General features: G+C 37.3%; 1 protein-coding gene across 11 annotated transcripts in view; it reads right to left on the bottom strand.

The window, feature by feature from the left end:
* The window catches only part of bsnb (bassoon (presynaptic cytomatrix protein) b), a 468557-nt gene that overhangs the window by 230936 nt on the left and 225314 nt on the right, over window positions 1–12307 (bottom strand). The window lies entirely within an intron of this gene.

Raw genomic sequence — 12307 nt, 5'->3', positions numbered from 1 at the left:
ATCATTACATGTTATTTTGTGCCTGGAGATTGCTAATTTAACATTCCATGATGGTTAACTTTTTCAAATTCATTTTGCTTTCTTATACTTTGGCTCCTGAAGTTTTTCGTAACTCCTTTTGTCATTCTTTCTTTTGATGTGAATATATTTAGTCCACGCCTGTTCATTCATTTCAATTTTTTGCTTTATTTATTCATTCAGCCATTGTGCATCATTTCTGGCTAGTTTATTCTTGCCTTTTCAGTAAGTATTTTCTTTTTCTCAGGACTCTCATGATTCGGTTTATTTTTCTAGGTCCATTTCTAATTCTTAAACATCAGCTTTTTTATTCCCACATTTATTATTTGTCATTTTATATTTAATATGCTTCCTAATGTGTATCTTATACCATGTTATGTCATGAACATGGAGTGACTGCTATGACTTTTCAGTCAGTTTTTCAAAACTAATACACTTGGGTTGGAAAATGTAATGTTTAAGATAGTCCTTTTGGCTTGGACAATGTTTGGAGTGTGAATGGTTGAAAATAAAGCTGCATATTGATTGATTTTTATTAGTATATTCAATCCAAGCAACCTGCAATTGCAGCCTTTGCTTTGTGAAATTCCATGCTATACTTTATATTGCTCATCAGTGACCTGTTGCTTTTTCTCCGATGTTACATTATGAAGACAAAGTCTCAGAATGCAGCAAGCTGAAAGTGCCCCTTTACTACTCCAAGCATCATGTGCAATTTTAAATGGAGCCCATAGATTTCTAAACTTTATAGTTGTTTACCAGGCGGAATTTATTAGAGAGGATCTGCAGCGCTGTTTTTGAAATTACAATGGTTTGACAATGCTTGAAAAAAAGCAACACATTTTAAACATAATCTTTATGGAAACATGTCCTTGTCAAAGTGGTCATTTAGATTTATAATTTTATTGGGGACATTCGTAATTATTAGAGGTTCAAATATTTTGGTTAAAATAGCAAATGTAAAGCGAAATAATAACATTATTGTTCAATGAATGTGAAGAAATCAAAGATAGTTAGATTTCAAAGATGCCTAACTGTTTTTAAAATTAAAAAGCAGTCACATCATTGATACTTATCAACCTATTGATGAATTTGTGGCAGGTATAACTCAAAAGGTTTAGATGAACAGCTTGCTGGGCAATCGTCTCCTTATCAAACACACCATTCCCATAAAAGAAGCATTCAAAACCAAGCCCTGCAATTCCAGAGGATGTGGACAGCAGAATTCTATAATATTCAAGGTGTATTAATGTGTACTTAAAAATATGCACTTCGGCACATTTCTTATTCTGACTATTCATTTTTTTTGTTCTTGGGACACAACACTGTATTCTATATGACTCTATTATTCAGTGTTTCCCTGCTGTTACTCTCCTTTTTAACTCTGTCATTTTTACTTTCTGCCTGTTATTCTCTTCTTTCTTGGTACTTGTCCTAGTGTATTTACTTATCCACTTTCATCCTCATCACTTTCTCCTAAGAGCTCTCTGTGTTCCTCCTTGTCTTGAACTTGCGCTCTGTGAATACTTCTCTTCAGCTGATCAGTATATTGTGCAGAATTTACCCTGCTGTGCTGTCCAAAAGGGTTCTCTCGTCCCTATGCCTCAAACATCTTATCAGTGCTCATCTAGCTATGTAGTAACCTGGGCATATATCTTATGCAGAGGTATATTCAAAACTGCCTTTAGCTAGCTTTACTGGAAACCTAGAAAACAAATACATAATTTCCTGTAATGTACACATGTGGAGCAGTCTATAAAACAAATCAAACTTCATTCCTCATACCCTATTTCACTATGAACACAGCCACCAGATTCCCATGTCTTTCAATCACTTGTCTCCTGGGTGTAGGATTACAGCGTATATCACATCAGTTCCATTAAGTTAAATCCTTAAGAGTCCAAATAAATATCAACCTTGCATTTGCAAACACCATATGTCTTGCAGACAAAGACTCAAAAATAGAAATCCACAGAGACTACTATTACATCTTACAACTGAACTCCGTAAAGACATTTTACACCAAATCTGCATAATAAAATGATAACAAGGGAAAATGTGTTCCGAACAAGACAAACAGCAGGGTGGGTGTTGATCATTTTGTTTCAAGCTTACCATAGTCACTGACTGGGATTTACAAATATTAAATTTCAAAAATATATGATAGAAAGAGAGTTCAGTTGACATCCTTATACATGAGACTACATTTATTTTCTGAGCTTTTGTATTTTTCAACAAAGTGGAAAAATTCTCATCTGACTGGGGCTAAGTGCAAGACAAATGATTATCCTGATAAACCTGGTCACAGGTGCATAATTTAAGGCGGTCAGGCTATTTGACCATTGATGCTTTATAGGGACTTATTGACATCGATCACTGAATTCCGTACATGCAGGTAGAACTTTCTTTTCATATGAAATTATGATATTTCTTTGCATTTAACACTAACACTGTAAAACTGAATAGTTAAAGTACATGTTCATAATCAAATAATAATCACTCAGAAATCCCAACTGCTTTTGACATGTCCAAGTAAAAGTACCAGGAGCTCCGGTTTCCTCCCACAGTCCAAAGATGTGCAGGTTAGGTGGATTGGCCATGCTAAATTGCTCGTAGTGTTCAGGTGTGTGGGGTTTATAGGGGGTTAGGTCTGGGTGGGATGCTCTAAAGGGGCGGCGTGCACTTGTTGGGCCGAAGGGCCTGTTTCCACACTGCAGGGAATCTAATCTAATCTAACAGAAAAAATTTACAGAGTTGAATGAAGTACTTGGCAACCACTGTTGTGACGTTACTTTATATAAACAGTGTGATCCTCATCTTGCCTATCTCTGCTTTATTGTTTAAAACGTAAGACATGAAGAAGAATGTAATGTCAATGGCCATATGTATGATAGAGATGTTGATATTGTTGTGGCCATTTCAAATGATTAGTAATGTTATTGGAGCATATAGACATTTCCAACACAAGTTCATGTGCATGCAACATATTTCACTGCACCACACATTTGTTGAGCATGGATTTCAAATAACTGACAATGCATTGCAATGAAAGTCAAACATATATCAATGAAACAAAGCATCTTTTCATGTACTTTTTTTATCCTTATGTTAGTATGGAATCTAGCAGAGTTCATTGATTGACCACAAACATGCCTATATAAACCTAAAGAACTGCGGGTGCTGTAAATCAGGAACTAAAACAGAAGTTGCTAGAAAAGCTCAGCAGGTCTGGCAGCATCTCTGAAGAGAAGATCAGAGTTAATTTTTTGGGTCATGGTGACGCTTCCTCTCCACAGATGCTGCCAGACCTGCTGAGCTTTTCCAGCAACTTCTGTTTTTGTTTCTGATTTATAGCACCCGCAGTTCCTTCTGATTTTCACATCATGTATATATTACATATGTATGCACAGACTGTTAGAATGGCTCCTGAGCTGCACCAAAAACAATGCTCCTGTGATGACTGCTAGGTTATAAACAGCTTCCACCATTTTACTCTGGGGGATCATCAAGCTTAATTCTGAACAGTCAGATTCGCAGGGCTGAGGAACAGAATAATGACTTTATGTGTGCTTTTGTAACATGAGGAAAGAAGACAAAAACATGTTATATGTAGAATAGTGGTGACTTGAGGAATGACATTAGCTGCTTTCATTTGGTCAAATATGACTGCAAGAAAGGTATCGCATTGGGAAGAGTAGCACTGGATAAATAAAAAAAATCAACCTTGAGCATAATCCAAAGACTTGTAAGAGAAGTTACAGGATTCCAAGAAAGAGAGGATGGCTTCACATGGATGGGGTGTGTTGAGGGTTACATTGACTGGAGATGCCAGTTCACAGGGAAAGAAAAATAATGGATTCTAAATCATTAAAGTGACTGCAAGATCCACTTTATCACAATTAACAAGCACAGCCAGCCATTCATTACTTCAGGTATTTGAAAAGGGATACAAAAAGCCTGCTGAAATCTTCCAACTGTAAAACAAAAACGACGGAATTTGCAGAGTAGTATGTTTTGAAGACCAATTGGTAGTGGAGGATGGTCAACAAGTCACCCATCTGCATGACAGCTAGTAGCTTTATACACCTTATGTAGCTTCACTGTAGTATACACTAACCACAAATACAATTTTTCAGCTATCAAAAATGCTTTAAGAAAATGCTTATCATACAATGCTCTTTACCTTAATACATTATAAAAAATACATTATAAACGTCAATCATACAAACTAACTTGTGAATCAGGTTAAGCATCACAGGATTTGTGTCAGTGCTGTTGAACTGCATTTTCTTTACATGATGTGGAAATCTATCTGTTCATGATCTGTCGTCAAAACAGGACTAGTTGTTAGGCTTAAGGACAAATGAAAAAGAGAAGCCTGCACTCCAAACATTTTGCTGGACGTGTACACAAGAATAAAGAACACCAGGTGTAAACATACCTTTAGCATGTTTATTGAGATGTGTATTAGGCCTCAGACAAGCTTGTTTGTCCTTTGCAACCAGGCTGTCTTATATGAAGTGTGCAGTTTTGATTTTAAGAAGATAATACTGATAAGTCAGAGCCCTGGTATACATCAGCACAAATGTAGGTTTTATTTGTGTGATTAACTATGCTGATGATGTATTGCCCTGTATCTTCAGTGTCAACACTGAGCTCCTTCTGCACCAGCAGTACACTTTGATTTTCTCTATCACCCACATTTGTCTTGAGTTGGATCATCAGTTCGATAGTGCTTACTTCAGAATTTAAAATAGCAGTTGATACTTTCATTACGATTGCCAACATTAGATTGAGATCCAGATTCTAGAGGGGAGAAACGCCTCTATAGCGTATACCAACCAAATCTGCAATACTTCACAACATTTTGTATGATTTTCTGATGTACTGGCAGCTTGGAAATGTCACTACTTTGCAGTATTATGTAGTCTTTGTCAGACTGTTAATATGGAAAAAGAAGTGCTTTGGCTTTATGGCAAAATTGTGGGGTAATTGGTTCCCTCTTTCCCAATGAGTTGGACTAAAGTCCCTCAAGATAGGAGATCTTGCAATCAGTTCTGGTACAGTGACCATAATTTGGTAGGCACAGGTCAGAAAAAAAACCAAATCTCTGTTTTCAGCATTTACAGTTGACTGTACAGCTACCAGAAGTGGATATGGGCAAATATGGGTATTTAGAGCTAAGTCAAACAGATTAACCATGATCACATGCAGGTGGAACATGTTTGAGGATCAAATCAGCCTACGCCTGCGCTATGAAACAGAGAGAAAAATAAAGAACTCTGCTGTATTATTATTCCACGCTGAGATGAATGAAAATAGCCAGATTACCAGTGTTGCAATATATGGAAGAACTGATTAGAACTGTCAAGTCATTAGCAACTTGCAGTGAACAAACAGCTTTGAGAATTGCTTCTAATCTGCATAGTTGGTTCAGATTTTCAAAACTTGGGAATTTATCAGCTTCTGAAATCACAGCACCAATACAAGTTTTACAAAGGCAGGAACAAAATGATCAAACAATTTCGGGAAACCAAATGTTTTTCCACATTTTGATCCAATATCAGACACAAGCTCTTCGAGGTCAGGTTTAAAACAGCTACAGAATAAACCATACTCCACTACGTTCCAACAGTATGCCTTAATCTAAAACGCACAGAAGCATGCTTCCAGTGTGCCCATGTGCCACAGCTCCTTCTTGCTGCTAATTTTGCAAAAAATAATTGAGAAATAACATAAAACTTGAACACAGCATAAGGCTCTTAGCTTCTTGGCCTTAAATGTGAACAAAAATAGAGAAACTATTAATGAATTTACAAAAGGAAAGGAATGTTCTTACTTATAATTTACTCTTACAGTTCAGAAGCAATTTATGAAATATGCCAAAATAAAACAAAGAACTGCAGATGCTGGAAATATGAACCAAATACAGAGATTGCTGACCAAACTCAAAAGGTCTCGTTGCGTCCAAACGTTAACTCCACTTTCTCTCCACAGATGATGACAAACCTGTTTTCTCCAGCGATTTCTGCTTTTATTTCTGATATCTTCCATTCCCTATCTTCTGGAAGGTAATCTGTGGTTTGGGGTGGCGAGGTTATAATGAATTCAAATTTATCTAGTATTGAACCTTGGACAATCAATCCCATGCAGCAGTTAAATTCAATGATAAATTGCCCTCTTGTCAATGAACATGATTTGAAAATCCAGCAGTTCATTAGTCAGAAGGTTTCTCAAGTAGTGATCGATGACGCATTCATAATAGGCTTGGCATGGTCAAATGAATAAGTACTTATGCTAGTATCCCTTTTTTTTAAATTTTGCAGGCAGTATCTTCACAGGACATAGAAACAAAAGTGTGAATTTACCTTAGAACAGGAATAATCTCAAATTGAAGGTCTGCCAAAACTAAACAGTAAAAATGAAAAGAAAAGAAAACTTGCTGAATTACAGGGCCGTTACTGGATCAATTTAACAGCGAATTGTTAGGAGGACCTGACGGTGTAGTGCTTTTGTCAGTCTACCAGTAATTCAAATATTCAAGTAATGGTCTGGGGATCTCAGTTCAAATCCTACAGCAACAAATTTTTTAAAAATCTTGAATGGAAAGTTTGATGATGACCAGGAAACCATTGCCATCTGATTCTCTAGTGTGCTCACCTGCTGTCCATACCTTGCAAGGTATTCTGACCTACAGCATTCTGGACTCTTAACTCTTCCTCTGTGGAGTCTCTCACACTGAAGCATACTTTGGGGGAAAGAAAATTAATGCTGAGAAAATTGTGAGATATCTGTAGGTTGCTGTCAGTAGGGTGAAAGGTAGTTCACTGTAGGCTGTTCACTTCTATTGGTTGTAAAGTCCAGATTGATGATGTAAATCTGTTCAAAGTCTCTCTCATGCACAATTTTGCCAAGTTAATAACATTTTCAAGAATGGTGATTGGCATTCATCAGGTACGTTGATCACTTTCGCTTGTAATAGAGGAATTAATGTCATGCAACTTAGATTAAAATTTCTATTTTAAAAAAAGTAAAATGTGCTTTTAGTTTATACTAAATAGAATTTTGGAACAGAACAGATATAGATCTAAAGTCATAAACTATACTTATCCACATGGCTTCAGAAAATGTTTGCTGAAAACACATTAATGATCAGAGAGTGTTATCGTGTTGAAGTCCATTGTGTTGTAGGCAATCTATCACTCAAGTTCATGCTCTGCCTCTTTCTGTATTGTAAATATTATTATTTCTTGACATTTTATCATTGCTGCAAAAATAAGGAATAAGCCTGGATCATGAGTTGGTCATTCAACCCCTTAAGCCTGTTCTACCTTTCAGTTAAATTACAGTCAATCTATACATCTAATTCCATTTACCCACCATTGCTCCATATCCCTTAAAATCCCATCTGAACAAAAAATACATTGACCCTTAGTTTTATTTACCCAGTTTTCTGACGAGGTGAAGAAGTCTAGGACGGCCTCTCTGTTTTCCCACCAGTTGTTTGACTACAGCAATTTGTTTCAGTAAATGACATGTTTGCCTTTCATTGAGCTCTTAACTGCTTATAAGTCATGACTACATGAGATATGGAGTCAGGCTTGCTGGAATATTTTAAAATGAGAAGAAAATACTGAATCAAACAAAATCAAGGTAAAACAATAAAAAATCGCTCCAACTTTCATGAATGAAGAGATTAGAGAGTCGGGAAATAGATTTGATAGTCTCAAGTCCAGTAAACATAAAGTGGTGTACAGATTTTGAACACTGGCGACGTGATTGTATTCAGACTGAACTTGATGGTTCTGGGTTCAGCACTGATGCGTTGAGCACGTTTAAAGTTAATTTCTCTCCCTCTCTAGACAGTTACTACTAGGTTGATTCTTTACGCTTGACCTGCAAAACAGTGATCAGAGCCAAAACTTACACATTAGTTAGAAACTCACTTAGTGTGTGTTTCTTCAACATCTTGTTTGCTTGTGCCCTGGTCTACACAGAAACAAAATGCTTGAACACACAAGGGTTAGTTGACAAGTCGCACAACACTCTTTTCAATTGCCCTGTGACCTCTTTAAGGTCTTACCTGTGATGTGTACGCTTGACTTGGGCAGCACGATGGCTCGATCGTTAGCACTTCTGCGCCAGCAATCTGGGTTCAAATCCAGCATTGAGTGATTGTGAGTGTGGAGTTTGTGCTTTCTCACTGTGTCTCATGTGGGTTTCCTCCGGGTGCTCTAGTTTCCTCCCATAGTCCAAAGATGTGCAGGTTAGGTGGACTGACCATGCTAAATTGCCCATAATGTCCAAGGATGTGCAGGCTAGGTGGTTTAGCCATGGGAAATGCAAGGTTACAAGCATAGGGTGGTGGGTGGGGGTCGAGGTGGGATGCTGTTTTTTGGGCTGGTGTAGGGTCGATGGGCTGAATGGCCTGCTTCCATACCATAGGGATTCTATGGCATAGTCAAAATACAGTGTGCAAAGAAGTATGATTTCCCACAGAGCTTCAAGCATTTGACAAATATAGAATTGAAAGGCAGTACTCTCTTCTCACAATACACTATGTGATTAAAGGTGGTTTCATACGCCACACTAAGCATCTTAATTATGCTTCCTAGTAACATGGCTGCTGTGATGTAGGAGGAGGAGCAGGTTTGATGCTAAATTCCAATACCTGCATTAATCTTTTCCAGCATTGCATAGCTTAGGCAGAAGAGTAATAATGTTTTAAATTTTATGAATCAACTTAACAGACCAAGTGTACAATGTGACAAAATGATTGAGACAGATTGGAGGAAGGAGGAAGTAGGAACTAAGATTTTGAAAATGCAGGGGCCTCAGCGAAGAATGAATTTATGTTGGAGACTCGATGATGAATTTGGATTTCAGTACACTGAAGATGAGAAAAAAAAGCTCATCAGACTGTATAACAGTTTTCAAGATATTGCACTTCTTAAAATATACAGATCAAAGATCTCATCTCCTCTGTTCATTTTGCTTGCCAAAGAAGAGCCACATTCAATGTTCACTGCAGGCCATTCTCCTTTTATTTTAAGTTGGTGATGCTTAGAGATCCATCGACAACATTTGCCATCTTTTGCCATCAGTTTGCTTAGGTAACGAATAAAATAAAATTCCGTTTCCTGTTGTTTGTAAGTAATCAACAAACCTTGCTAGAAATGTGTGGCTATATGCATGTGCACACATGAACTGATCTACAAATCATTTTGTTCTACAGCAACAGTACAGAAATTACAGTCGGGGATGCTCAAAAGACTAGCTATCTGGCCTGCTGATAGCTTCTAATATTTTTGTTTTTATTTCAGTTTTCCAGCATCCGCAGCATTTTGCTGTGTATCTTCATACATGAGTCTGACCAAGTCAATCTGAATAATTTCTCTTTCACATTGTGTGCCCAAAAAAATGCACTTCACATCCATGGATAATAGTTAGAAGTGGTAATTTAAGCCACATTTTCTTCCTCTGTAGTGAAAGGATACTGAAGTCTATCATTCCTGATATTAGTTAGATCACTTGGGATTCAGGATGAATTTGCCAACTGGATACAAAACTGGCTTAACAGAGGAGACAGAGGGTGATGGTGGAGGGTTTCTTTACAAATGGAGGCCTGTTACCAGCTTTGTGCCACAGGGATCAGTGCTGGCTGCACTTTTGTTTGTCATTTATATAAATGATTTAGATGAGAATATAGAAGGCACAATTGGTAAGTTTGCAGATGACGCCAAAATGGGTGGTCTTGTGGACAGTGAAGAAGATTATCTAAGATTACAAACAGATCTTGACCAATTGGGTCAATGTGCTGAAGCGTGGCAAATGAAGTATAATTTGGAAAAATGCAAGGTATTACATTTTGGCAAAACAAACAAGGGCAGGACTTAAACAATTAAAAGTAGGATCCTGGGCAGTATTGTCGAACAGAGAGGCCTAGTGTTCAGATACATCATTCTTTGAAGTTTGCGTCACATGTAGACAGGGTGGTGAAGAAGACAATTCGCATGCTTGCCTGCACGGCTCAGACTTTTGAGTGTAGGAATTGGAAAGTCATATCAATGTTATACAGGACGTTGGTGAGGCATCTTCAAGGATAGTGTCTCAGATATGGTCTCCCTGTTATAGGAAAGATATTATCAAGCTAGATGGGGTTCAAAACAGATTTACCAGGATGTTACCAGGAATGGAAGGTTTGATTATATGGAGTGGCTGGAAAGGCTGGGACTTTATTCACTAGAAAGTAGGAGGATGAGACATAACCTTATCGAAGTTTTCAAAATCATGAGGGGTATAGATAAGGTGAGTGGCAGGTGTTTTATTGCTATAATGGAGAATTTCAAGACTTGGGGGTGTATTTTTAAGGTGAGAGAAGAAAGATTTAAAAAGGACATGAAGAGCAACTTTTTTTTAAACACAAAGAGCGGCTCAAACATGGAATGACTTCTAGAGGGAGTGGTGAATGTAGGTACAGTTACAATGTTTAAAATATATTTATTTAAGTATACAAATAGGAAAGGTTTAAAGGGTTGTGGGCCCTGTGCAGGCAGGTAGGGTTAGTATAGTTTGCGATTACGGTCGGCATTGACTGGTTGGACTGAAGGGTCTGTTCCTATGCCGAATGACTCTATGGCTCTATTACCCTATGTATCATTGAACTGGCAGCAAAGGACATGGTGCAAGTTAAGGATATCTCCATCAGCAAATCTTGGGATTTTGAAAATTATCAAAGGATGCAAAAAAACTCAAAGTTGCTGAGAGTTGTTTTCCTGTAAAATTATAGACACTGTTTCTACTTCAAACCCAGGCTAATAGCCTGACTATGATCAGGTAAATAGTGCAGGCTAACCACTGGGTGTGAGATTTGCAAGCATGTTGCTGTCAATTGTTGATTCAAGCCAGCATTCTCACAGTTCCAGTGAAAGACCATTGACCTGAAAAATTAACTATTTCTCTAAGGGTATTGCCTAACCTGCTGAGTATTTCAAGCATTTTGTATTTGGGCATTTCCACATTGCTTTGTAAAACACAAAATTTATTAACTAAGTTTACAGTATGCCTTTTGGGAGGTAAGCAAACAATGGCCTTGTCCTCCAATGAAAACAGGCCAAAGTGGCAGCCAAAAAGATTTCAATTAACAAGCCCTTACATAAATTAGTTGACAACACATTTGAATTTACTCGTGTTCAACAATGCAGAATTCATTATTCTGTCATATTCAAGTTTTCATCATTCCTTCATTTCTTTTAAGGACAACTGCACTCACAACTTCTGAAAAAGCAGCACTAAGTGAAATTCTCTGAGAAATAAAAATGAATGAAGCCCTGCAGTACAGTGACACTGGTATGGCTAAATCGATAAGTCATGTTTAATGCACTTTATGTAATGCTAATCATGCTCCTTCCCCCATCCTGTTATTTTAAACTGTTTCAGAGACGTGTTGTGTAATGACCATTTCTGCATTGTTACTCATTTACTGTGCTCATTCACTGTGATGCTGTTGAGCAACAGAAAATAACTAGGGCCCTGTAAAACAAAGAAAGCTGAGCCAGCACTATTGAAATTTTAGATAGAAAAAAAACACGTTAAACATTTAGGGTGGTCAGAACATTATTTTAAAAGTTTCAGTATATTTCTCTGTCATCAATATTTAAAGGAAATACTACAAAATATGCCATTCATTTCTAACATACTTTTAAAATTCTACATAGGTAATGAATATACAGTATTCTATTGCAGTTATCGTGTCACATATGACAAAAACAGTAAAATACACTTTTATGTACTCGATTTTTAATGATAATTTCCATTATTGATACATGAACAGATGAGGCAAACACTTTCACAGGCAGTCTATTCTAATTAAGCTGTTGCATTTAACAAAACCTCACAGCACTCATTCGTATAAGCAGTTAATTACTGAGTGAGTGAACCAAAACTGTTTCTGATCTAATGCAACCAGAACACTTGGAACTAATATAAATCCTAGGGACTTGCTGCTGTCAGTCTGCCTCTTCATTTTATGCCTTATATATTATATTCCCTAGAATTTGGACAGTTAAACGGTTCTGAATGCATCAGTCACTCAGCACTGGAGGAGTTATGTGCATACCAGGATTAGAATCCATTTGATCTGCTCGACTCCTAATTATCTCATAGTACGCCAAAGCAGATTGCAAGTGGCTTAGCCTAGCTCGGCTTTCTTGAACCATTACACTGTGTGCGCTTGCCCCTGCTATCATGCATATTTTGTGTTTTAATACATTATCTAAGCACTACCAAA

Source organism: Stegostoma tigrinum, chromosome 11 (genome assembly GCF_030684315.1).
Source record: "Stegostoma tigrinum isolate sSteTig4 chromosome 11, sSteTig4.hap1, whole genome shotgun sequence".
Classification (NCBI taxonomy): domain Eukaryota; kingdom Metazoa; phylum Chordata; class Chondrichthyes; order Orectolobiformes; family Stegostomatidae; genus Stegostoma; species Stegostoma tigrinum.
The sequence above is the reverse complement of the archived record's forward strand: the minus strand, read 5'-3'. Positions and strand labels throughout refer to the sequence as shown.